Raw genomic sequence first — 26,228 nt, forward strand, 5'->3', positions numbered from 1 at the left:
CACACACACACACACACACACACACACACACACACACACACACACACCAAGAGGCTGGAGGGACAGAAGAAAAGAAGTAGCCAGTGGGGCCGACAGATATGGACTGGAATCCTAGCTTCTTAATCCTTCTGGGTCTCAATTTTCTCATCCAGAATATAAAATTCTTACATCTACCTAGCGGTGTTAATTTGAATAGGGATGTCTAACACACGTTCTAGAAAATAAAGGAATTAGTGTATTCATATATAAGTGGATGCATTTGCTTTATTGTATATGCATACACAGTTGTACATCTATAACACGTTTGCAGAGACATATTCATTGATTTGCTGATGGACAGTCAGTGCTTAACTTCTTTAGTTCCTTCCCCAATTTCTAGAGAAGTCTTTGAAAGAATAGCACAGTCACTTAGACCAATGGGCAACAATGACACTAGTTGTAAGTTAGCAAGTAAATGGCTCTCCTCCTTACACTGCCAGCTATCTTGAGACATCGTGGTAGCTGATTAATACTGTCCATGTCTGATTTGCTTCTTCAAGTTGCAATGCTGCTGCTGCTGGCCATTCACACTCACCTGTCCCAAGTTCATGACCATGCCTTCTGAAGCAGCCCAGTCACTACAATAGACTTGTGCAGGACATTACTGAAAGACTCGGGGACTATGCAGAGAAGAGAAACTATAAACGATGGGCACCAGTGGGGTGGGTTTCTGAGTTATACCCCGCACTTGAAATTGTGTTTGAACACAGGTCTCAGAATTTCCTGAATATGCCCTTACTCCCTTTCTCGTCAGCTGCTATCTCTGTTTTGTTGCTGTGAAATCATTCTTCTTTTTGGAGAACTCTCCCTGATTTTGATCTGAGGTAGCTGTAGTCTGGTGACAACCCGCAATTCCCACAGTCACTTCTCTGACTGTGTCCCAAAGTAGGCGAGCTCTGGGGCTCCGGTGGCTGTCCTTCCAAATCACCTCCCAGCTTTGTTTCCAAACTCCCGCCTTGACGCGGGTGTATGTTTTGACAGAAGGTTAATGCATACGTGAATACACAACTTTTGATTTATTGTCATTGTGAGCTCATCACTCTTTCCTTTAAATTAAAACTCCCTCCAGATGGGGATCTGTGACACAGATTTATTGATCTGCAATAAAACCTCACTCATAATCTCTACAGCTGCCCATTCATCTTCTCTGGAAGGAGGGTTCATTACTCTGGATGTCCCAAGAATGAAAGCAAGAAGCTAACTTTCTGTTTTTGTTCCTTTTCTCCCCCTCCCACGCTTTCTGCTTCTCCTCCCTCCCTTTCTCTGCCCACCCCCTCCCTTTACTACATGAGATCAGCGGAATCCCCCAAACAGAATTCCTCCCTTTCCCCATGTTTCCCTGTTCCCTTATATTTCTCTTCAATCCCCTACCACCCACCCCAAAAATGTCCTAATGTTTTTGTGGGCATCTTGAAAGTGTTCTGACATCGAATCCAGTTTGTGGCTGTCCTCAATAGCCCAACCCTCCACTCTGGTCCTTCCAGAGGCGTTTGTACTCCCTGGTTTGGACAAGCCACTGCGGACTCAGCAGATTAATTAGATCATAAGAAAAAAGGGAACCTAAGCAGCCAGACTGATAGAAGTCGGACTGAGTGGCAGGTGGGTAGTTCTAGGTCTGTGGCTGGAAAGGGGTAATTGTGGATAAAGAATGCTTACTACTGTGTGTTTTGTTGGGTCCAAAGAGCCTCTGATTTATTGCCTAGGAGATATTCTGGAGTGCACACATGATCGAGGCTGCTTCCACTGGTCAGCAGATGGCTTGGTCCGTGTGCCAGGAGGTAGGAGAAGTAGCTGTTATCTCGGGCTCAACAGAAGGAAGGGCAAAAGGACTTTTGGAGTGATCAGATGGATTGCCTAGTCAGTTCAGTGGAGTATCTCTTCATACTGCTAAAAGTGTCTTGGATTTCCCTGCTGGGGGAAAAAAAAAAAGCATGGCTATCTAGTCTAGTGGATTTCAGCTGGAGTGTCATGTTGCAATCAGCTGTATGGTATAATGCAATAGCCCAGCATGTCACAAGTAATTTATTATTTCCAATAATAAAGTACTGAAGTTTGCAAATGAACTACTTAAAACAATCAATTAGAACAGATTCAAGGTTATACTTATAATAATGTCATTTTCATTCACATGAGTTCTGATATGATTTCTTGAATAGGAATGGGATGTAGTTAGAGGTAACCTGGCAGATACAACACATTGTATATAGGGGTCTGATGGGCATGTGGTGAGCATCCATCACTGGGAATTGAGAATTACTGTCCTGGTCTGTCTCTCTCTTCTAGGCAGGAGGGCTGTCCTTAGAAGAACTCTAAGTACTCATCTCTTGTGTCCTTATAGAATGGCAAAGGATGTAGCTTCTCATCCTCATTTTAAAATAGCAAAGCCACAACCCAGAGCCAAGCAATGATAGCCAAAGTTAGGATTTTAACCCAAATGTACAAACATGCATTCCCGTGCACACTTTCCACCGACCACTACCTCCTCCAACAGGCAGGCGTGAGGAGCTTGGGGCAGAGGCTAGAAACAGGTGGAGGAAGAGTGAGTGGGAAATGAATCACCATTTATCACTGTAATCAGGAAGCTACCCCAAGCAGGTTTAATCACCCCGTGCAGAGAGGGATGCAGAGCAAGTTTATGGTTTACAGTGAGCAGGCTGACACAGCTGATTGATGTCAAATATGTCATGATGTATATTGTAAAGCAGGGAGATTTAATGGTGTAACTCTATGGCAGGCTTAGAAGTGAGTTGCTGCAAAGTAAGGAGTGATGGATGAGCTCATTTACATGTAAAATTGCCAATGGCATTGACAGCACTGGTATGTGAGGGGAAGATAAGAGGCAATAGCAAGCTCACTCTTGTCCTAGTTTTGGAATATTAAAATACAGCTGTGGCAGCATCTGGAATTTGCAATGGACTTTAGAGGTATAATTATTTTTCACCTTTTAGCCCTGAGATAATCTACGTCTTTCATAAGGTTTTCTAAAAAGTCACCATACCATCCCCAGGTCAAGTGTTTACAGTAGGTGGTGATGCTGGCATGCAATTCAGCTGTATGGAGATCGTTAGCATACTGAAGCACTCCATGGCATTTATGTATCCCTAACAACCTCAAAGTGCTTGCAGAGTAACAATGTGAAAGACTGAAACACTGACTTTAAAACTCCATTTGCCTCTCCAAGCTCTTGCTTCCTCATGGTTCTCTCTGCCCTATGCCAGTTAGAGAATTAATCTCTTTCTTTCTGTCTCTGCATGCATGTGTGTGTTTCTTCTTTATCCATCTCTTTCTTTCTCCTCTAATAAGGCTGCCATTATCATGTGAGGGCTAATGTCTATTATATATGAGAATGGGGAATTGATTTATCCTTTGTACAAACAGTGATGTTTGGATCAAGTCCAGCTAAACATTCAACCATGAGGATAGACTCCTGGGCCAAGGCTTGCTGGTTGAAGAGCACTTAACATGTGTCCACGATATTAGAAAAACGACAGCAGAACGTTGTCTGCCTAGCTACCCTTCCTTCCTCTCTCCCTTCCCCCACCCCTTCTTTCCTGTTTTCTCCTCCATGCAACATACCCCGGGCATCATGCTAGGGACTGGAGACACAGAAGCAAAGCAGACATTAGGTTAGAATGTGGGACAGAAGGGGGAAAAAAATAAACTTGTGACAATGCATCACTATGGCTGCCGTGGGACTGCACAGGAATATCTCCATGGGGCAAAGGGAGGGGGGATGGCTGTCAGATAAATGGGGAGATCTTTATGGAGGAATTAGCATCTAAATCAAGACTCAAGGTAGCAAAGCAAAGTGGAAAAGGAAGATTTTGCCGAGGAAAAAATGGCGTACATGTGTCCAGAGTGAGAAAGTGGAAAATTCAAGGATATGCAAGTAGTATGGCGCAAGAACACAGAAGCACTTGAAAAGGGACAGTCAAGAGTGAAATTTAAATAAACAATCAGTATCGTGAAAAGCCTGACTACATGACTGTTTAAGTGGTGTGGACCATCACCCCAAAGTTTCCTTTGGTACATGTGATGATGTTTTAGATTTGCCCTATCTATGTATTTGCCTTTAATAAGCTGGGTCTTATTTCTGGATATGACTGTCAATTGTGTGGTTAGAAAGAGATGTCAACAGTAATAATATCATCAAAGCTATGCCTTTTGTGATGTTTATTTCTTATAATTAAGCACATAATATTTAGAACTAAGGATTTAGCAAACATATTTGTCAATTCAGTTTAATATTTTTATCTACTTCTCCAACACCAGATGATTGTTATCATGACAACAAATTAATTTTATATGTTAGTTAATAGCATCCATACTTTATCATCCAATCATTTTTTCATTCCTTCAAAACATATGTATTGAGAACCTCTTAAATTCAAGGCACTTTACTAGGTGATAGGAACACAAAGATGAATAATATAAACATCTTCATAAACTAATGAGGAAGACATACATATGTGTGTATAGATAAATAAACATACATATGTATATTATATATACATAAATTTATATATTATGTGTGTGTGTGTGTATCTGTATCTGCAGAATGATTGCCAACACATAATAAACTGAATTTTTATAAAGACTGGACTAGGGTTCTAGAGAGCAGAGTAATTTATGGCTCTGCAGAAGAGGTATTTGACCTTTACCTGAAAGAATGTGTAGGAGTTTTCTATGGGCAAATTTTGCAGATGGGAAGCTAGGGAGTTTTGTTACCAAGAGCTCACCTATATAGAGTTTCATGGATTTTCACCAATAAAATCAAAATAATGTTATAATTCTTTGCTTCACTTAGCTCTACACAATAATCCTTTATTCTTCTAAGGACTTGGTCACAATATTACTTAGATGTTGCTATTGGCAGTGTAAGATAGTGGTTAGGACCAGAACCTCTGGGAATCACAGAGACCTGGGTTCTAATTTCATCTTTGCCATTGAATAGTTGTAAGATCTTGGATGAGTCACTCACTCCCTATCCTTCATTGCCCTCATGTGTAACACTGCTTCCTTCATAGAGTTGATTGAATATTAAAAGAGGTAATGTGCTTGGCTTGGTGTCAAGCACACAATAAGAGTTAAATAAATATTAGCCATGTCTGATTAATATTATTATTATTATCTGTCATTTAACACCTAATGAAACATTGAATGAACCACAACACGGTACCTTTATGGAGCCAATGTACCTCCTATAAACCCTAATAGAGCACTCTTCTCATCTCTCTTCAGAAAGTATGTGGTCCCACTGTAATAAATCACCAACACAAAAGTGGGTACACATCATTCCTATTCTCGCTTGCCACTTGGGTTTTACTCCAATTATTTTGCTATTCTCCCTGGTGTTTCCTTTTTTGCTACTCAGCTGAAAACTTCATGAATGTGCAGTTTACTTCCTCTTCCAGATCATTAACAAAGCTGAGATGAACGCTTACACCTGGCTCTCCTCTTTCAGCCTCCCTCCCTCTAGGTGCCTTTCCCACCTTGTTCTCTGCTAGACCAGATTGTGAGTCCACGAAAATATGTTCTTATCACATGTTTGCACTGCAAGTGAAAATAAAGGTTCCAGAACCCTTTAGTGCAATTTCAGATGGCAGTACATTTTCATTCTTCCCCGCTCCTTGTTGAAAAAAAAAAAAAGGCAAAAATTATCAATGGCTTGGCTCCTAAGAGGCACTCCTAAACTTGGTCCTTCTCTCAATCCCATGAAAAGAAAATGTGACAAAAATAAAATAAAACTCCAAAATAAAATGGGGAATTGAGACCCACCTGCATTTAAAACCACTCCAGTTCTTGCCTCTTACTCTGCACTGAACCTCCGTGCTTCGTGTACTGCTCGTAAGGTCTGTATCGCTTCCACAGTTGTCCCTTGTTCTGCATTGCTGCAAGCACACTGGTTTCCAGTTTAGAAACCTGGACTCTCCTCTTGATTCCTTTCCCTTCCATCACATCCAGACAATTGCCGAGTAAGCCCTGACAATTCTACCTCCCAAATGTCTCTCAAAACCAACCACCTCTCCTTAGCAGTGTTGCTACTTTCCACACCAACACACTATGGGCGACGGTTTCTGAAGATCCCCCTTCATTTCTACTCTTCCTCAGTGTGTTCTCTATTTGGCAATCTGAGATCTGTTAAAATGGAAATGTGATTTTGCTTTTCTCTTTAGTCCACGGCTTTCTATTGCCCTCAGGATGGGATCAAGCTTGAACTCTAATTGGCTGAGAAGGATCTTCTTAACCTTCATGACCCTTCATCCCCAGTGCCTTCTTTGTTACCTATTGCCACTCTCCCGCCCCCTTATGCCCCACCTTTATGCTGATACTGGCTATCTACAATTTCTCTGTTGGTTTAGAGCTTAAATATGACTTCTTTCTGGGAAGCTTTCCAACCCAACTATACCCTGCCCTATGACCCACTTACATGCTCCCATAGTTTTTCAAACCCGCTGGTCACAGCACTTACCATATTACGTTCTATTGTAGGTGCGCACACACTGGCTATGTCCCTTATTGGGTTGTGCTCTGTGAGAGCAGGCATTATCTTTCTTGCTCATAGCAATCTCTTAGCACAGTACCTGGAACACAGTAGGTACTTAATATATATTGGTAGAATTCTTTAAAAATTTTTTGAATACTTTTGAAGAATCCTTTCGAGATGGGGAAACAAAGCCAAGACCAAGGATCACATCAAAATTGTCCTGGGAATGGAAGTGAGAACCTGTCTTCAAAGAAAAGGGAATGGCTTGGTTTTCCACCCCACCATGTGATTTCTTGCCAACTGTCTGTCTCCCCAGCCCCTCTCCTGATCAGGATCCAGGCTCTCATTTCTCTCAACTTGACAGTCAGCAGAAGGACCTAAATTGGGATATTTTCCAGAGACGGGTTGAGTAAGCACCAATTGAGCTGACCCTGATAGAAACACTTAAGAAGCTTTGCAGGAGGATTAAGGCTTTAATCTTGTTTCCTTTCCGGTGGCAGGAGCAGATTCCAGCGTGTGAGCAGGGCTGGGCTGCAGTGTCTCTGGGCCTTGGAGATGCAGGCTGCGGGGGGTTGTGCACTGGGAAAGCCCGTAGTTAGGAATGGGGAGAGAGATCTGGCAAAGAGGCAATTGTTTCTCTTTCAACATTTTAAGAACCCAACTGAATTATCTTCTCTTTTCTCCTTTATTTACAATTCAGAAAGCTTTCCTATTTCTAAATGTGAAGTGCTCTCATTAGTGGCTGGAAAATTCTACATTTGTGGATTATGTAACAATTAAGGCTAAAGCCAAAGACACAGAAGCAGAAGAGGATTTATTCTGGATCACACCAAGTGAATCCATGGAGGGAAACATCTGAGGCTTAGTCACTCATCTCATCACGAAAGCATCTCAGATGCACTGATCCCAAATCATCCAATATTTTCACAGTGTCATGTGGTGGACCGTGTCTGTCCCTCAGCTTCAATACTCTCTCAAACAGCAGACAGTTGCCCCCCAAGATTACCTAGAATGATAGGTTTTTTTGAAGTCCTGAAAAGAGAAAGTTGATATTTTTACAAAATGTGGAGTATATCCCTTCTTGGCTACCCCATATTTTAGAGGTTTTATTAAAATAAAGACAAAAGCAGTTGACTTCTGGGTGGGGGAATAATCTTACTGGATGTGAAACTAGAAAAGGGGTTTAAAGTTTACTTAGTCCAATTCATCAATGACAAGTGAAGAACCTGAGTCATGGAGGTTTACCTCCAAATCATGCAACCCTATATTGACTTGAGCTGGCATTTTGCCATATCGCATTAGAGGGTCTAGAGTTTAAGGGTTTTAGAAGTCTGTGGTTTTGAAGGGAGATCTATGCAGGGCAAAATAAGGCCATGCACCATTTGGGGCTCCTTTCAGCTTAAACGCTTAGAGTTGAGTTTCTAGGCCAAGGGTCCATCTTTCACATCGCCTAAAACATAGGAGGCACTGGGTGAACATCAACTGGATAATGTTGATTTTGTGCTATCTAGTTAAATGTAATCTGAGTGGGTTTCTGAGTGTATCTGCAACTTCCAAATATTTTACCTAATCCTCCCTGAGATTTTTAACTGCCCACCCACCATGGCACAGCATCTATTTCTAGATATTTCTTATTCTCGCTGCAGGTTGTCTGGGCGTTTTGAAACCCAGGAGCACATGAGGATACATCACCTAATTTTGGTCTTGCTGGGTCTATTGTTTCAGGTTTTAATTTCAGTATGTTGAGGTGAGTCTCCACCTGAATTCCTCAGATCTTCTTTGCATTCACATCCAGGCAGTTCTGAATACTCTGTATACCTGTGTGAATTTCCCTGAAAGACTCAAGTGTGTCATTGTACTTGTGTATTAATAATGTATCTGATTCATTACTACTGCACCCCAACCAATATGACCTCAGGGTATATACATGACATTTAAGACCAAGAATTATTTCACATAGAACAGATCTGCTTAAAATATAGAATCATCTTTAGGGATTTAGGGAGAGTGAGAATTTAATGGATGGAGGTGATTTTTTAAAACAAACACTTGATCCTAAAACTGCTTCTCTCAGTCTTTTTTTTTTTTTTAAAGATTTTTTATTTATTTATTTGACAGAGAGAGATAGCGAGAGCAGGAACACAAGCAGGGTGAGTAGGAGGGGGAGAAGCAGGCTTCCCGCCGAGCAGGGAGCCCGATGCAGGGCTCGATCCCAGGACCCTGGGATCATGACCTGAGCTGAAGGCAGCCACTTAACCGACTGAGCTGCCCAGGCACCCGCAGTCTTTTGTTTCATTAGGAATGGGAAACTGGCCTCAGCCTGTTGGACCTCTCAGGAGCAGCTCTTCTAGCAGAATTGCCATGACAGATTTGCTGCTGCTCTGTCGTCTCTTAGCCAATGACCTAAAGAGGCCAGGAGCCAATTTGGATATCCTAGGAGTTCTCAGCATTTTATGTGCAGTATGCACTTGCGTCTTTTCAAAGGTTGTTCTGGAAGTGGGTGCTGAGCATCTGCACTGACGATCTGCTCGGCCCACCTCCTTCCACCCCGTTGGCCCTACTTTTCTGAATTAGTTCACTGTCTAGCACCAGGGTGTTGGCCACACGATTCCAATTAACAATAACCAGCAACCCTTGCATGCACTGACCTGACACTCAGCACTGCCTCTTTTTGTCATCGGTTTATACTGAGTAACTGAATATTTTCCTAACCTCATAGGAACTGAGCAGTAGATGCAGTAGATGGGGCTGGTGCCAGCTAGTATTGCTGGATTTGAATTGTACCACTTTCTGTCTTTGCAAATAAGGGTGAATCCTCTTGACCGCACTTTCTTCCGAATAGATTTTTAATCACCAACAACACTGAAAATGATAGGCTGGTGTTTACAATGAACACTCTTCACTTTCTTTACTCTAACACATTAGCAAGTTTTTGCACCCAACAGGCATCAGCTGAAGGAGACTGCGAGGCACAGTGACCTGGAATCTCCCTCCCTGCTTCAGAACCCACCTTCCTGCAGCAGTGGATTCTTCACCATGATTTTCAGGGAATTAATTTAAAATGGCTTTCTTCTATCCTGTCGGGATCTCTGCAGAGGGGCTCCCACTACCCCTGATCTGCCTGATTTCAAAGAAGACCCTCTCCTACTAACTTTAGTAAATGGGTGAAACACATTTAAATGAAATACAAAGACATTTTTTTAAGGAGCTGTAAAGATCTCTACCTGTTGACATAGACTAAATTCTCACTAGGTGCAAATGTATCCTTTCTGGAGGAGAAACCATACCCCTCTTGGCTCTGAAGCCATACATTTGCATATTGATAGAATCCATGGACTTGTATAGCTGGGTTGGGATATTAGAAACCGTTGAGCACGATTCAGTGCAGCAGTTTGCCTCTTGGGAAGGGGTGAGGAGGGTGATTATTTAACAGCTAGTATGGCAGAAATACTCAATTTCCAAAGGCAAGCCGCACTTTGATTTACCCATTAGAGGTGCCATTCATTCATTCATTCATTCAATCATTCAACCAATGCTTCTGTGTCGGGCATTGTCAGAAGAGATACTGGAGGGAAATAATCATAGTGTCAAAATGTGTTGCTACAGCACTTGTCTTCATTGCTCATCCACACTTACCAATCATCTATGTAGCATCTCTGCAGAGGATCACAGGAATCACAGGGTCCCATCTCTCCCTATTATTTGATGCACATCTTTGATCTCCCCCACAGGGATTAAGTACACAGAAAAGGCACTCAGTAAACATATGTGTTGATTGTTCTACATGAGTTCTGGCTCATGGAGTTTCAAGGTCATGGAGCTGTCAAGCCCAAAGGGACTGTAAAGGTATCTAGTTAACAGATCTCCCCTTTTTTAATAGACAAAGACACTGAGATTCAGAAAGATTAGGTTATTTGCCAAAAGACACAAAATTAGTTGTTGGTGGAGGTGAGATTAGATCCCACTTGTCCTAATTGCCTTCTGGCTACTCCTGGTACTATATAGGTTCGTGACAAAAACCTGTAAATCCAACCGAAGAAGACTGTAAGGGACAACCGAGGTTAAAGGTTTGCAATATTGGCTGCACATTTAGAGGCATCTGGAGGAGCATGTAAACCCACTGAAGACAGGGTTCCACTCCCCAGAAATTTTAATTTACTTGATTCATGCCAAGTCTGGACTACGGAATTTATAAAAGATGTCCTAGATGATTCTTAGGTGTTGCTTTAAGGAAAGCTCCAAAGGACCATTCACCTATACATTCTGCTGTCATATTCATTCATTCATTCATTCATTCATTCATTCATCCATCCATTCACTCATTTCATCCCACATATTTCCCTAAATATTGATTTACCAAGAGAGTCGTACATAGAGAATCTCCAAAGCAGTCCCTAACCTGTGTCAGGAACATTTTTCTAGGCTCCCAGGACACCACAAGCACTTGCCAAATCCCTTACCCTGTTACTAAACATCACTAACAAGCAGGATTAGCCAGCAAGCCCAGTTCAACCCGTTTTCCAAGCTTGCCCCACACGGGAGCCACCGAAGAGCCGTGCCACCATCTGCTGGGACCACATTCACGTTCAGGGCTGTGACAGAAGGCACCAGGGGCTCGTTTCCCATTATTTACTTTTAATTATAATTTTCCTGCATGGCTCTGCCCTCCCGTGAGAGCAGCGGCACCCTGTTAATGGGATTATGTGGTGTGGAGGCTGCTGTGTGCGTGTGTGCCGCTTCTCCTATCTCTGAATTTCACCCAGATAATTGATTTTGGTCTGTTCCCTGACACTTGCCTTTGCGGCACAGGGTGTTATTAAGGCCTTTGTTCCATTTTTGAGTGACAAAGCCTTTACAAGCCAGCCAAGCAAAAGCAATTGTTGCATCTCTCACTTTTCTTATTAACTAACAGAGAATTGCAGGCAGCTTGAAACCCGCTGAGAGAAATAATAACATAAGCGGCTGCTTGGGAGCAAAGTGGGTCCTTTCAACCACAATAGCCTGGTGAGATTAACAAGGGCCCCTCCTCTCATTTATCCACTGGATCTGAGCTCTCCATCTTCAGTCTCTGTTCCCTCTGTCTTTCCCGCATTACATCTCTGTTTCTGGACACCTTTCCACCACCCAAAGCAGCACAGTGTTTTACCGAGGGGAAAAGCCACCTGAGATCCCAGGTGGTAAAATGATTCCCCCACATGGACTTTGGGCCTGTTCTGTGTCCCAGTTCTCTGGGGATTGGAGTCACACACACCGCCCCCCCCCCAATGACTGAGGCTTGCTGGTTGTTAAGAGCTTCTGTACTTGCTTTTACATATTTTTCAATCAAAATATTGGTTATGAAAAATTTCAAACATACAAAAGAGAGAGAAAGACAGAAAATGAACATTAGTTTATCTACCACCCAGATTAACAAAAAAGTATGTCACCCATACAGGTGAGCTCTCTACAGAGTCCTCCCCTGGTCCATTCAGCCCCTCTCCTTCCCCACAGAGTCCAAAACCATTCCAAATTTGAAATCATCATCCCCAGGCATTCATTTATACTTCTACCACATGTGTGTGTCACTCAACAATGTAAAGTGCTATTGGCAGGCTTTTAAACTTACACAAAGTTATCGTACCATGTGTATTCATTAATCCGAAAGTTTTATACGTACCATTCTTCCATTTGAAACATGAGCTAAAGATCCCCAGTGTTTACCTTGAGTACTATATTTTGTCCTATGATAAGTCACAATGATATACTTACCTATTTGTTGGTTGGAGGAAGTAGTTTTTTGCCTACATTTTTCTGTTACAAATGTTGCTGCCCATCATATCTGGGGCTCTAGATCCTTGTGCACACACCCGAGTCTTTCCAAAGGCATAAGCCTAGATGTGGGATTACCAGGTGAGAGGGCTGTACATCTTTAACTCTAATGGATGAGGGATTTTCTCCCAGAACTGTAAGAAAATGGAAAGTAGACATTATTATTCCCATTTCATATCTGAGCACAGAGAAAAAATGATTTTTTCCTTTGTTTGGCCAGGAAAACCATCACACTGGGGAAAGAAAATCACTTTCTTCAAGTTTCTTTTCTTATTCTCCCACCATCCAAGGTGTCCTAGCCAAACAGAAGCATCACCAGATCCATTTCCTAATGGAACTAGAAACTCATCCCTTGCTTCTGTTTTCTTTGACGATTTTGGTATCTAATCCGTAGCCTTTGACAGGTAAGATCCTTAGTCACAGACATACTCTTTCCTGTGGCCAGGCAGGATGTCCCCTGAGCTGTGAAAAGATGCTATACTTATTGACCCAGAACTCCAAGCCAAGTGATGCCCTTTCCTCTATTTCCATGTAAGCCTCAGGGAGTCAGGTGGGCACACTGGCAAAAACTTTGATTTTGCAGTAATAGTTTGTCTTAAGTTGAGATTCTCACCCTCACTAGTTTTGTAGTCATAAACAAATACTTAACTTCTCAAATATTGTTTCCTCATCTATAAAAGGAGAATGATAACATATGCTTAGAATAATGAAGCAAAATAAAAAGCACACTGCTTGGAACTCAGTGACTGCCCGGTAAATGGCTGATGTGTTGTTGTTGTTGCTGCTGTTTTTAAGATTTTATTTATTTATTTATTTATTTATTTATTTATTTATTTATTTAGAGCGGGGGAGGGGGCACAGAGAGAGGGAGAGAGAGAATCTCAAGCAGATGCCCCGCTGAGCATGGAGCCCACCACAGAGCTCTATCTCATGACCCTAAGATCACCACCTGAGCCAAAATCAAGAGTCAGAAGCTCAACTGACTGTGCCACCCATGTGCCCCAATGGCATATGTGGTCTTAACAGTATGTTGTGCTCTGCACATCTGGCATAGTGTGACCTGAATGTTCCAATGGAGGAAAGGCTCCTCAGAGGGAGATCCTCGACCCCCACATCCCTTTCTTCGGACTCCATTTCCCAAGGCTGGAACACACTGCGGATTCTGACTTCATGGGTTGATTCATGACAGTTTAGAGAGGAGGTGAAGTTCAGAGAGCTTTTCCAGACCTACCCCCATTTTTACCCCCAAGGAGGCAAGTAAAACCAGTTTCTGTGGAGACAGAAATCTCAGATACGTGCATGAGGGGCTCCTCTCTTGACCCTCTTCCCCACCTTCCTGTGAATGCACTGTGGGAGGTGCAGAAGCCATTTCCTGCCTCTCTCAGCAAAAACTTAGGATGTTGAGACGTCTTGGATCCCTTCAGAGGTGGGCCGGAGGGTGGACCAGAGTCCATTGTACCTGTAGGGTACAGAGTTGTGGTGCTTTTCTGTCGTTTTCTTCCTCACATGTATTGTTTTCTCATGCAGTTATTGCCCCATTTAATGACACCTTCTGTCTTTGTTTCTGTCTCCAGCTCCTCCTTTCCTGATGCTCATCTCACCCTCTCCTCATTTTCTTCCTTGTCTCGGCCTCCTGGCACCTCCTGTCCCCAAAGACTCTCATGCAGCCCTTTTGAATGAATGATAACTGCAAGGAATATAATTGCTAAAAAACAATATTTTCTGTGCACCAATGTGCAAAATGTACAATAACAAAGCAGAACAGTACTAAATGAATTATGGTTTAAAAAAATTACCAACCTGTCAAATACTATTAACACTCGAATCAGTAGGAAGAATAAGAATGTGTGTACAGAGGGAGCTTTTCTTCCTTTGCAGAGCAAATATTAGCCCCTCATAACAGCTGGTTTCAGTGTCTTGAATGAGTAACTGATAAAGGGAAAGGAAGTAGAAGACTCCCGCATGAATCGTTTTTCATAGTGTCAATGTCACGTGTTACTTCTGTGTGCGGTTCAGAAGCACGCCTATGTTTGAGTGAGGGCTCACTGCCTTCCACTAGCTTAATGATATCTTATTCCATAGGATAGGGCAGATAGGAAAGGGGAAATCAAGGCAACTAAAGTAGGGGAGGAGATGGATTTTAATTTTTATTTATTTATTTTTATAAGTAGGCTCCTCAAGCATTGAGCACAGTGAAGGGTTCAAATGCACCACCATGAGATCAACACCTGGCCTGAGACCAAGAATTAGACATTTAACCAAGTGAGCCACCCAGGCACCCCAAGGTGGATTTTTAAATTGAAGGACTGATTTGTTTTCAGAAAGAAAAGCAGGTTTAAAAGAAAGCCACAGGGGGTGCCTGGGTGGCTCAGTCAGTTAAGTGAGGCACTGGATTTCTGCTCAGGTCATGATCTCAGGGTCCTGAGATCGAGCCCACCTCGGGCTCTGTGCTGAGCTTGGAGCCTGCTTGAGATTTTCTCTCTCCCTCTGCCCTCTCCTGCTTGCTCTCTCTCTCTCTCAAAAAAAAAAAAACAACAAAATTATAAGAAAGCCACATACACAGGAAAATCTCTGTGTAGAGACTAATAAGCAATATCCACTTTGGCAGAGAACAGTAGCTTTCTCTTTATTTTTCTTTTGTATTTTTAATGTTGAAAGGAAACAAGTGAACTGGGTCTTAATCCAATAGGAGTCTGGCTTTCACAGAGGCACCTCAAAGTTCGTGTTAGGAATGGGGAAGAAATTATGTTACTTGGGAGGTGAGTTGCACTAATGGTGCTAATCACAGGGCTTCCTGAGTCCACAGACATTCCTCATTGATGAAAGGGTGATTTTCTTTTCCAACATTGGATAAAAGAAAACTTGGCCCCTGGAGGCAGTGCAGAATCCAAACAGATTCTCACCTTGCAGTCACTCACAACTTCTTTGAATTGGTCTAAATCTCTTGGATTTGCTTTTCAGGGGATGATTAAATAGCCAAGGCATTAGTTAAGTATGAAATTAGAACTGGGAGAAACTAAATTATAAACAGATTTAGCTCATCTGGTCTACATGAAATGCACATTACATCTTGGTTGAAGGAAGGCATTTGTTATGAACCATAAGGATGACCTGTGACAAGTTCTAATTAACAAGTATCTGCATCTGTTCTCTGTTAACTAGAGATAATACTTCTTACTTGATCTTAATAGAATAGAATATAGCTTTTAAAGTGCCTTGGGAAACCTGGATAAAAAGAAATGTAGAAATGTAAATTAGTATTAATGTTATCATTGCTTAATTGAAAAGAACCTTTTCTTATCATAAAAAAAACAACTTTGAGTTCGAGAAGTTCTTATGGTTATATTAGTTCAACTGAAACTAAATGGATTTCAATGGCTAACCCTAAACATAAAAGGATGTTACTTTAGCCTATGTTTACATTTATAATGTCCAAGTACAAGAGTGTGAGTCAGGAAGATGGGAGATTAAGTGGAAGACTTTCTAGTTTCTGTTTGTTCCTTGTGCAATTCAACACTGTGTATGATTACAGTGTTACTTGCATTTAAGTGCTTTGTTTTCCCCTGGGTTACAAACATCTAAGGGACGAGGGAGGAAAAGAGGATAAAGAGAATTGAAAAGAATTCTCAAAAGGCATTGTAGAGCACATCAGCTGAGGGGTGAGTTATAAATGAATCTGAGGAAGAGACATTTAATTTCCCTCCACATAAGCTTGAGGCTGAACAGAAGGACTTACCAGGCATGATTTTGCTTACCAGGAGCAGCAAATTTTCAAAACTTCTTCGTGTAGAGGAAAATAATTCAAGTCATTTGGTAATGATTATCTGTTACATTTGTTAAGCATTTTGCAGTTCATTGTTCCCTATAATTTCTCCATAATTCAGTTCCACCCATATTTGGTGAGAGCTCACTAGGGTTTGGGAGCATAAGGCTCAAAGAAATCATAGTCTCAAGGGGGTGACAGAACATGAGATAGACACCTAAGATAAATGAATAGGAGGTAATGTGGCTAATTCTGTAATTGTGGAAATCATAAACCACTAGGAGAATATAGAAGAGTGAGGAATTAATTCTGCCAGGGCTTGCATTTAAATCAATCCAGAATACGTATTTATTATGTAAGCATTCATTCATTCACTCAAATAGCAAATAATTTTTTGCTTGCCTACACTGTGACAGATCTTACACTAGTCAAGGAATGACATGAATGAAGCACAATTATACATTGAAACAAGTTGAATAATAAAACTTATTTAGGCTGTGGTCTTCCTCAGGGATGCCTTTCCTCAACTGGTAAGGAAACAGGGGAATTAATAAGAGTTAGCTAAGTAAAAGAGAGAGAGAAGTCACTCCAGACAGAAGGAAGGGCATGGATAAAGTTCTGTTGTAGGAGGAATGCTAGTCCCAGAAGAAGGAAGAGGGAGGACGAACATGGTGTGTGTATTAGTTTGACAGGGATGCTATAATAAAGTACCACACAGCTGGGTGGCTTAGAATAACAGAAATGTATTGTTTCACAATTCTGGAAGCTGAAAGTTTGAGATCACAGTGACAGTAGGTTTGGCTTCTTCTAAGGGCTGTGAGCAAAAATCTGTTCCTGTCTCTCACATAGTTTCTGGTGGCTGGCTGGACATCTTTGGTGTTCTTTGTTGCGGAAGCATCATGCTAATCTCTGTCTAATCTCTGTCTTCATCTCCACACGGCCCTGGCATTCTCCTTGTGGGTGTGTCTGTGACTAAATCTTTCCTTTTTATAAAACCACCAATCCTATTAGACCAGGGGCCCACCCTAATTTAGTATGACCTCATTCCAACTTAACTAATCACAACTACAAAGACCTTATTTCCAAGTAAGGTAATGTTCTGAAGTATTAGAGGTTAATCTTTAGTATATGAATAGGGGTAGGGGACTGGGAGGCAAGCTGGGCTGGCACTTTTTGCTTTGACTTATTTGAGGACTGATAGATCATGTTAGGGACTTGGCTCTTTACCCTAAGATTTTGAGCAAAGTGTGATGGTCGCATCTGCATTTCAAAAAGATCTCCCTACTTCTTCATGCAGGATTCATTACAGAAATGTTAGGTGTGGACAGATCCTTTGGAAAGTATTGCAGTCATCTGAATAAGAAATGATGGACTAAGGTGTAGCAGGAAGGAGAGAAATTGATTAATTGGGGTAATGCTTAAAAGGTAAAATCAATGGGACCACGTGATAGATTTCGGTGGTAGAGGAGGATAGGCTCAAGGATGACAACTAGATGGAAGGCAGTGTCATTTAGTGGCACAGGACCATATTTAGGAAGGAACATCTTGAATTTAGTCTTGGCTATGTAGAATATAAAGAACTTTTGAAATAACCTAGAGGAGATGTTGAGTATGTTGTTGGAGCATCCTATAGCTCAGCAAAGAGATCTGGGCTAGGATGTAAATTGGGGAATGATTGTATTCTGTGTTAATTCATAAATTAAGCCATGCATATAAATAAAATGTCTTAGGGAGAGGGTAGTATAAAATGGAAAAGGTCTAGGGCTATGCTTTGATGAACTCCAATTCTAAAGGCCAATAAAAGAGTGATAAGCCTGCAGAAGAGGAGTGGACAGAGAAGTAGGAGAAAAGGAGCCAGACAAGTCAAAGGAGGAAGGGGGAGTGGTTCACAATATAAAATGTTAATTGAAGCAAATGGGTTGGGGGCAGAAGAAGTGCCCATTGGATTCATAACATGAAATTCACTGAAGTCTTAGCATGGTGCCATGACAACAGTTATTGTGGTGGGATGAGAAGTAAATGAGAAGAGAAGCAATAGATAAAGTGTATGCAATTCTTTTGACAATTTGCTTGACTGTGAAAACAAGAAGAGAAATGGGCTATCAATATAGGATGTGTAGAGTCAAGTGAAAGATTCTGAAGATAGATTATGTTTAAAGGCTGATAAAGAGAACAATTACTGACACAAAAGAGTGAAAGAAAAATCAACATTATCAGGTTCTGGATAAAGCTAGAGGGTGTAAGAACCAAGTGAAAGACTGACTGAGAGAGAGAGAGACTGAGTTTAGCTAAGAGGAGCAATAATTCCTATATTGCACCAGTATAGAAGAAAACAAAAATGTGTTTTAAAATAGGTATGATTGTGACTATACTCAGTTTGAGTATAAACAGAGAATGATTTTCTAGTAACTTCTGCCACTTTTCTGAAAAATAAAATCACCTTTCTCCAATGGACATTAAGGATTCTTGATACTATCTGTTTTATTCCATAACAGTTCAATGAATTAAAATTTTAGAACTTGTCCAGTCTGGTGTAATGTTGTAATTTCATATTTTATTCAATTCTGCTTCACCATAAAAATTCATCTTTTGGTTTGAATGGCTCAGAATGTAATGGACCTCTGGGTATGGTCTGCTCATTCACTCCTTAAACCCCTTGGTCTTCCTTGGATAGGTGATATTCATGCAAGGAAGGAAACAAATGGAAAAGGAAAGTCTCTAGCTCACTTCATCTTTAAGGACACACATAGGTTCAAAGTGAAGGGATGAAGAAAGATATTCCCTGAAAAGGGAAACCAAAAGAGAGCAGGGGTAGCTATACTTAGACAACATAGACTTTAAGCCAAAAAAATGGTAACAAGCAACAAAGGTCATTATATAATGATAAAGGGGTCAATCAATCAAGAAGATATAACAATTGTAAGTATATATGCACCCAAATCTGAGTGTCTAAGTATATTAAACAAATATTATCAGACCTGAAGGGAGAAAGAGACAATGATACAATAATAGTAGGGTCTCTGATACCCCACTTTCAACAATGCATAGATCATCCGGACAGAATATCAATAAGAAAATGTTGGATTTTATTCCAACTTTAGATGAAATGGGCCTAACAGGCAGGTACAGAACATTCTATCTAACAGCAACAGAAAAAACATTCTTCCCAAATGCACATGGAACATTCTCCAGAAAAGATCATATAATAAGTCACAAAACAAGTCTTAGCAAATTTAAGAAAATTGAAATAATATCAAGTTTCCATTCCAACCACAATGGCATGGAACTGGAAATCAATAACAGGAGAAAGGCTAAAAAAAAATCCACACACCACTGGAAATTAAACAAGTACTCCTAGTCAGCCAATGGTTAAAGAATTAACTTTAAAAATCTTGAAACAAAAATGGAAACACAACCTACCAAAACCCAAATTAGTCTGCATAAGCAGTTTTAAGAGAGAATTTTATAGCAATAAATACCTGCACTCAGAAAAAAAAGAAATATCTCACATAAACAGCCTAACTTTACAAATCAAAGAAGAAGAAAAATAACAAGTTTAACCCAAAGTTAGCAGAAGGAAGGAAATGGCAAAGATTAGAACAGAATAAATGAAATAGAGACCAGGAGAAAACAATAGAAAAGACCAACATAAGGAAAAAATTGTTGTTTTTTTTTTTGAGAGGATAAAAGAAATTAGCAAAACTTTAGCTGGACTAAGAAGAAAAGAGAGAAGATGCAAATAGAAAATCAGAAATGAAAGAAGAGAAATTACATGTGATAGCATAAATTTTTTTTTATTATGTTACATTAGTCACCATACAGTACATCATTAGTTTCTGATGTAGTGTTCCATGATTCATTGTTTGCATATAACACCTAGTGCTCCATGCAATACATGCCCTCCTTAATACCCATCACCGGGGTAACCTATCCCCCCACCCCCTCCCCTCTAAAATACTCAGTTTGTTTCCCGGAGTCCATAGTCTCTCATGGCTCGTCTCCCCCTCTGATTCCCCCCCTTCATTTTTCCGTTCCTTCTCCTAATGCCCTCCATGCTATTCCTTATGTTCCACAAATAAATGAAACCATAAGATAATTGACTTTCCCTACTTGACTTATTTCACTTAGCATAACCTCCTCTAGTTCCATCCATGTTGATGCAAAAGTTGGGTATTCATCCCTTGTGATAGCAAAAAAAATTTTTTTAAAGGTGATAAGACGCTACTATGAACAATTCTATGACAACAAATTGAGTAACCTAGAAGACATGGATAAAACCCTGGAAGCATCCAACCTACCAAGACTGAATCATGAAGAAATAGAAATTCTGAACAGAACAATAATGAGTAAAGAGATAAATCAGTAATCAAAAATCTCTCAACAAAGAAAAGCCCAGGAACACATGGTTTCACTCAGCAAATTCTACCAAAATTTAAAAAATTAACAGTGATTCTTCTCATACTTTTCCAAAAATTTGAGGAGGAGAAACTCATTTTACAAGGCCAGCATTATCCTGACAGCAAAACCAGATAAAGACACTAAGAGAAAATAAAACTACAGACCAATATCCCTGATGAATATAAATTCAAATCATTTCAACAGAATACTAGCAAACCAAATTCAACAGCACATTAAAAAGATAGTACACCATATTCAGGTGGGATTTATCCCTGGGATGAAAAGGTGGTTCAACATATGCAAATCAATAAACATGATACACCACATTAATAGAATGAAAGATAAATACGATATGATCATCTCAATAAATTGCAAAAGAGAAAACATTGGCAAAATATAACATCCCTTTGTGATAAAAAAATAAGACTCAACAAATTGGGTATGGAAGGAACATATCTTAACATAATGGAATCTATGTATGACAAACCACAACTAACATCATACTCAATGGTTAAAAGTTGAAAGCTATCAAGAACAAGACAAGAGTACCCACTCTCTGCACTCCATGCAATAGTACTGGAAATTCTAGCCAGAGCAATTTGGCAAGAGAGAAAAACAAAAGATATCCAAATCAGAGATAAGTAAAACTGTCTTTGCTTGCAGATGATATTATCTTATATATAAAAATCCTAAATATTTTACCAAAAGCTTGTTAGAACTAGTAAACCACTTAGTCAAGTTGTGGGATACAAAATTAACATATAAGAATCAGTTGCATTTCTACAAAATAGCTGCAAAATATCTGAAGAAAGAAATAAAACAATTCTATTCATAAGAGTATCAAAAACAATAAAATACTTAGGAATAAATTTAACTGAGGATGTGAAATACTGTACATTAAAAACTACAAGATTAGTGTTAACTAATGCTATGGTAGTAATCATTTTGTGATATATAAATGTATCAAATCAACACTTCGTAGACCTTAAACTTGCTCAATGCTATATGTCAATATAACTCAATAGCTTATAGCTCAATAAAGCCAGGGGGAAAAAAAAGTAAAGGACAATCTCTGCCCAAAGAGAGTTGGTTACACTTCAAGTTGTGGGTCTTAACTACTTACCTAGCTTATTATCTATAGACTCAGGAAAGGCAGGTAGAGAACCCTATAGTCCAGCTAGTGGAGTCTCAAACCCAAGTAACTTCCCTAGTTGACGTTAGTCCTTTAAGACCAGTGATCAATTGCTTCTTCCAACTGACCCTCAGCTGGTGATATCTCATCACTTCCTTCAGTTACTCCAGACTATTTGCTCCAAATCAGTGAAGTCCCCAGCAAGCCTCAATCACACAATCTCATCCCCTCCCACTCCCTCATGTCCTATGGACACTGTTAGATACATCACATGTAAGTTTCAGGGACTGTTAGGAACTTGAAGGTATAGTCTGTGATCTCCTTCTCTGGTCATACGCCATTCCGTTTCTTCTTAGTCCTCATCTCCCCATCTCAGTAATACAAGTCAGGTCAGTGAGCCTTGCAGCTCAACAGACTATTAACTGGGTAACAGCTGTCAGACTTACTTCATTCTTACAGATAGCCATTGACTTCATGAGATTTTTTTGCAGCGATCCTCTTCCACTTGAGAAAAGAGAGTAAGTCAAGAGGCATTTCTCCTTGCTTTCCCAGTTCCTCACAAACAGTACTTTCCTCAAAAATGCTCCTTTCTAGCCTTCTATATTAGGACAGAGGGATTTCAGAACAGAAACCTTCAGTCAAACCCTTAAGGATGTGATTGACACCACAATAGCCATTTATTCAAACTGACAATGCGGGGTAGGCAAAGGTTGATAAATTCTGAAAAATCAGAAAAGATCTACTTAGCACTTTATCTCATCTGATTATACAGGTAAAATAGCAGGAACTTGAGAATGGGAGCTAGTTGGAATGCAAGTTGGACATAGTAACAGAGGAGGATTTCCAAGCATTAATGGGGATTCATTAGAGGTCAATGATGGTGTATTTGTACAGAGTTACCTCTGCCCTACTGTGTGACAATCTCCAGCCAATCTCCAGACAATACTCGGCTGTTCAGGTGCAAGCATGGATAAACATATGTTTGGATTCCTACCCAGTTCAAAATACAATAAAGTTGCAAAGAAAACAGAGGGGCAAGGTAGTTTGAGATACTCTATAATTGATAAGAAGGGCCACGGAATCCAAACAATTTAGGAGAAAATGTAGAAAGAGAGAATGCTAATGTTGGGGAAAAAATAGAGGAATCTCAACATAATATCTCAGTATAAATATAACATATAATAAATATAGTATCAAGATCTCCGTGGGTATTAAGAATTTTTTCAGTGGAAGTCATTTTAAAAAATTGGATAGTGGAATGTTATGGCAAGAGAGTAGAAACTTAAGCCAATTTTTAAAGTAGGTCAGTTACAGATTGTGACAAAGATTGTGATCTCTATGGGAGCAGATCCTTGAGGTGGAGTAGGGAAAAGGGTTATTGATTTTTAGTAGGTCAAGAATGGAGAAGTCAGGATTTTGAATAAACTATGCAACATCTAAAGTCAAATGGCATGAGCCTCAAAGACAAATTTTAACAAGTGAGTAAACAAGTAGTTGTAAGGGAGGGGCAATGATAATCAGGAAAGACACCTCTACATCTGCAGACTCTGAAGCAAGTGGCTGCTTGAAAAAACACAGAACTCAGTTTGCAAAGAAAGCAGTGTCCTCAGGAGATGTCCAAGTTTAGCTAGTTTGGGCAGTCAGCTAAATTAAGGAATTGGCCACAAAATCCTGAAACATTTATGGAAGAAATATTGTAGATGAGACAGTGGAAAGCTTAATGGATGAGAGAATAGGAGATAGAAAGGCAAAGACCAGTGATGTAAGGGATGGTTGGGGATGGATCTTCTCATTTTGGTAAACACAGAGGTAAAAAAGGAACAAAAACCAGGGTGGTTAGGGGTTTAGTCCCAGTAGTCCCTTTGGGGAGGATGTAAGAGAATGTATGTTAATCCCAAATAGCCAGAGTTGGTTTTCTAGAGTTACTGTAACATGAGCCCCAGAATTTTGGTCTTTGCCCCCTAGGAGTAGTGTGAATGCAAACCCAGGTGTGCAGTTTCTACACTTACACAGCATGGAATAGTTGCATTTTGACTAGCCCATGTGCAGAGGAAGTCTGAGAGTCTTTGTTCTTCTAGTTCATGACAGGAGAGGCTAGTACTCACCAGGAGTGTGTTTGTTCTTTCACTTGTGTATGCATTTATTATTTCCTTCATTAATTCAACAAACATTTTTGAGTACCTTCTTTATACCAGGCTCCAGGTACATATTGATGGATGGAAGATGCAATTGCCTTCATTATTCCTAATGTTTACTTGGAAAAGATATAAAATACATAGCAAGTAAAAGTGACACACATAAATGTAATTATATGTTGGAATAGTGCCAAAAAGGTAAAAGGTAAAATGCCATGATGGAAAATAAAATGCTTGTATGGAGACTTTGGGTCAATATAACCAGAGATTTTTTAAAACTCAGATGGCTATCCTATTGCCGTTAGAAACAACCTGGCTTTCATTTTGTCCCTTATGGACCCATTTTCAATAGCCTATTGTTTCCTTCAAAATCTGAAACCTTGGATTTCCCCTTTGTTATTTTCCTCCACAGTGATTTCACAGCACAACCCAAAGTTAGGTCAGTTTAGAGTGAAAACAAAAATCTATTTTCACATTAAGTGGTTATCTTGAAGTTCAAGTTATGTACAGGTAGGTAAATTATAGATATCTGGTGTCATTACTGAACATAGCTTATCATAGTCCAACAAAATGACCAAATGTTAGATATTTGCCTCCCTAATTTTGAAATCCATCCTTTTCCTAATCTTAAGATTATGCTCATTTGTACCGAAACTATCTCCTAGCACCATTACGTGATAATACTCTCTAGTCTCCCATTTCAGGCTTTGGCACATAAGCAAGTTTCTCATTGGAAAAAAAAAATATATATCTCAGTATTCGATCCTCACTTTTCTGCCTTTTCTGGGAAGAATTGCAAAATGGTTATGTTTATCACTCTGGAGACAAATGACCTGGGATCAAATCTCTTGCTTATCACATACCTATGTGACCTAGAAAAGCATTTAAATCTTCCATGCCACATTTTCCTCATGTGGAAACTGAAGGGAGTAAAAGCCTTTACCTCACAGGGCTGTTTTTAGATCTAAATGAAAGAATTCATGCAAAGCATTTATCATAGCCTTGTCCATAGCAAATGGTCAATAAATGCCAACTGTTATAATTGCTTCCATGATTATCACCACCACTTCCTTCACACCGATTGCCACCATCACAGCTACCACCACCACCTACCACCATCACCGCCCCCCTCCACTGCCATCACCATCACCAGCACCTCCACCACCATCATCACCACCACCATCACCTTCACCATCACTACCACTATCATCACCATGACCACTGTTAACATCACCTTTAACATCACCATCATTTCTGCCACATCATCACCTCTACTGTTACCACCGTTGCCATTGCCACCACCACCACTGTCACTACCATTGATTCTAATCATCAAATGTCTTCTCTTTTCACATATTTAATACCATCTCTCAATACCAAATTAATTCATTCGACTTTCATTACTCCTGGGATTTTTTTTTCCTTCTGTTCTTCTGATTACTCTAGTGTCTATTAACCTTTGAAGGTATTAGAATATCTGAAGCTCACTTTCATATTTGGAAGTATTTATTCAATGCAATTAACCATAAGAAATTGAAGCTGGCAAAAACATTTATTTTAGCCCAATGATGACCACCTTACAATGACCACCTCTGTCTCTCTGACTTTGTCTCTATTTCTACACATACACACATGCTCATGTCCAAAGATCAAGGTTATATAAGCTCCTTAATCATCCCTCTACTTAGATCTAGATGCTAGTGATGCTGGTGATGAGATCTCCCAGAACACTCACTGATCTGATCCTCTCTCTTACCTCAAAGGAAACCTTTTCCTCAGTTCTTTAATTGAAAATAGTAGCTTCTGAGATATTGAAGGGCATATATATATATATGTATATATATATATATATATACATATGCACGTAGCTATGTGATAAGCAAGAGATTTGATTCCAGGTCATTTGACTCCAGAGTGATAATCAGAAGAACAGAAGGAAAAACAATCCCAGGAGTAATGAAAGTTGAATGAATTAATTTGGTATTGAGAGATAGTATATATATATATATATGAAAAATTAATAAATGACTAAAGCTGTTATGGTTGTAATTGATTAGAAAACATATTAATAAACTGATCTCATTTGAAGGCCAAACATGGTCATGAGAAAGCACCAGTCCATCCTGATAAGAAAACTGCCATGCGATTAGAGGATATCCTCAAATCCACACAGTTGGAAAATGGCAAAGAACACTGAACCTAGGCACATGCCATGCACGCACACCAAGCCCAGGCTGGACTTTGTGTGAACTCTAACAAGAGTCCCTGCCCCAGTCTGGTGACTTCCCCAAGTTTTCAGGAGGTCTGGATTCCGGGTAGTTTCTACAGAGTGTGAACTCCCCACTGTCAAATTTATAAATGTGTAAACTTTTCAGGAGCACTCACAGGTTGTGTAGCAAATAACATTCCCTGGGGAAGTAACACCTTGGACTCCAGAGGAGAGCATTCTAGAATTATATTCATACT

At 40.1% G+C, this 26,228-nt stretch overlaps 1 protein-coding gene across 7 annotated transcripts in view; it reads left to right on the top strand.

Annotated features, from left to right (window-relative positions):
- Positions 1-26,228, top strand: part of NTM (neurotrimin) — a 962,773-nt gene that overhangs the window by 440,934 nt on the left and 495,611 nt on the right. The window lies entirely within an intron of this gene.

Source organism: Callorhinus ursinus, unplaced genomic scaffold, assembly GCF_003265705.2.
Source record: "Callorhinus ursinus isolate GAN/ISIS: 27379988/994484 unplaced genomic scaffold, GSC_fseal_2.0 scaffold19, whole genome shotgun sequence".
NCBI lineage: Eukaryota > Metazoa > Chordata > Mammalia > Carnivora > Otariidae > Callorhinus > Callorhinus ursinus.